Source organism: Pygoscelis adeliae, unplaced genomic scaffold (genome assembly GCF_000699105.1).
Source record: "Pygoscelis adeliae isolate BGI_AS28 unplaced genomic scaffold, ASM69910v1 Scaffold31, whole genome shotgun sequence".
In the NCBI taxonomy this organism is placed as follows: Eukaryota; Metazoa; Chordata; class Aves; order Sphenisciformes; family Spheniscidae; genus Pygoscelis; species Pygoscelis adeliae.
In genome coordinates this window covers 5,327,585-5,329,879 of record NW_008824233.1, presented here as the reverse complement: position 1 = coordinate 5,329,879, position 2,295 = coordinate 5,327,585, and positions in this window count along the sequence as shown.

Genomic DNA, 2,295 nt, shown 5'->3' with positions numbered 1-2,295 from the left:
AGGAATGAGCTTATGGCAAATTTGGCAAATTTTAGGCAACTTTTTATTAAAGACAACCTTGTTTACTAGAAGGGTTTCTGGCATTCTTCCAGTGCTTTTGAGACATTTTTAATATTCTCTTACAATGTAAAGGCTTTCTTAATTATTATGCTGTTCATTTTGCCATAAAGTGTACTACATTAAGTTTAACATTCCCCTCGTCTGTCTCTTGGGGAAATACAGCAACAGTTATGAGAGATATCTACTGAAGCATATTTTAAGTAATCTTTATGCACTTTAAGTAACTTTCCAAAAAGGAGGTTAAACAAGTGAAAAAATGGTATTGTCAGAGGAATAATCTTTAATAAAGGCAGGAAATAAAGTATGTTTTTTAATATATCACATAAGTAAGAAGGCATCTACAGTGAACTTCAGTTACAAAGAAAAAAAAATCCTGCCGTAGCAATATATTGAGAAGTAAAATACCATCCTCACTTTCACTTGGCCTAGTCCTTCTTAATTAACATATTTGCTAGGGATTTATCAGGTCTTAGAAGACTGATAGGGATGCTCTTTTATGTAGAATAATTTTTGTTCTAATTAGTTAACTGTCAGACCACTTGTAGACCCTCAAGAAATCTGTGGTGGATATGCTCAAAATGCATACTGAGCAGATGTATTTTCCAAGGGGGAAACCCATTTTACTCCTGTCCTTTCGGTTCACCTAGTGTTTACGTTTGCAGTGACAGAGCTTGTCCATGCATTGCTGAGGGAGAGACTATCGGAACTTAGGTTTTGAAAAGATTTCTTGTCTTTAGATTTCACATATTTTAAGTTTGTTGTTTTTTTTTCAAATTCTTTTAACTACTTTGAAGGAACTGTAAAACCTTTCCCTTCCTCCATCCCTCTCCCCCCACCTCCCACTTCCCAAGGAAAAAACCCACTCCTTCTACATTACAAAGTCATTTTGTGGCCCAAAATAGCCCACCCTTCTCAGCAACCCTCCATTTGCCCCTCATCTCAGTTCTCCCGCACACCCACTATGCTTTTAAATATAGGCTTGATTACCTGCCAACTGCATACCCAGCCCTCAAAGTGCAGTCTGTGGCAGGGATCATCTTTCTGCCTTCACTTGCAACCAGTGAAGAAAAAGATCCTGGAACAGTAGAGGATATTTCATATTTTGAGTTCTATTATTTAATTTAATCTCCTCTTTGCTTACTTGGCAAAGCAGCTGATCCACCAAGAACTGCACGTCAGATGTTTTGTAACTCGCTGTGGTTAGAAAGAATCAATATTGTGCCCCTGGAGGCTCAAGTTGAGGATGCTTCACTCCATAATCTTCCCTAGGTCTCCAAATAAAACAACAAGAATTTCGGACTTGCTTACAGTAGTTCTGCTGGATCAGTAAAGCAGTTTGGGCGTAGACAGCTGTTTTCCTTTCAGGATGTGGGAGAGTTGAATCATGGAGTGTGAGGGCAAAATAATTCCATGATAGAAGCTATTAGGGAAAATTTATCTTAATGGAAGGAGACAATTCCAAACAGAATGGAGAAGTGAGTGGTTATGGCTCTAGGTGAACTACCAAACATGATAATTTGACAAATTTTCTTCTTTGCTCCATTTGTATGATCCCAGTGAACAGACTTGTTTGTTTCGTTCTGTTGGGTTTAGTCTAGCTATGTGCTACGGGCAGGTGAACGTGATCTCAACAGTGAAACGTTTCCACCTGAACAAATTCCATCAGGAATAAATCAGTTCAGCTGTTCACTATTTGGTATTTCTGGTCTGTGGCTCATGCCCACTGGAAGTCGCATTTTCTGCTTATTCAGTGTGACAGAAGCAAGTGAGAAGTCAAGACAGCCATGTGAGCCCCTTTGGTGGGAGCTGTCCCATAAGTATCTGTACAACTGTTCATCTTACACTTCCTGCAGATGTTTGGGCAACAGCAGAGGTACACATCCACAGGAAAGTCTGAATGTAGCAATTACTATAAATGAGAAAATGCTTGTAGATGTTAGAATTATACAGGACTAATAGTCTTGAGAAAGCATCCTTCTGGCTTGCATAAATGTGTGAAATAATTCAATGGACTGGAGAGGAGAGGCATCCTCTAACCCTTATGTGTGCCGTGTTCTACCGACAAGTTCTGTTTTCTTTTGCACAGCAACAACCAGCTTAGTTTGCTGTGGCTCCTCAGCTCAAGGAACCCGTGCTGGTTGGGATAGGGGAATGATTTTGACCCAGCTTCTTGCGGCCCTTTTTAGAAGTAAGTCAAGTCCTATAGGCTTGAGCATGGAGATGTAGATGATCCCC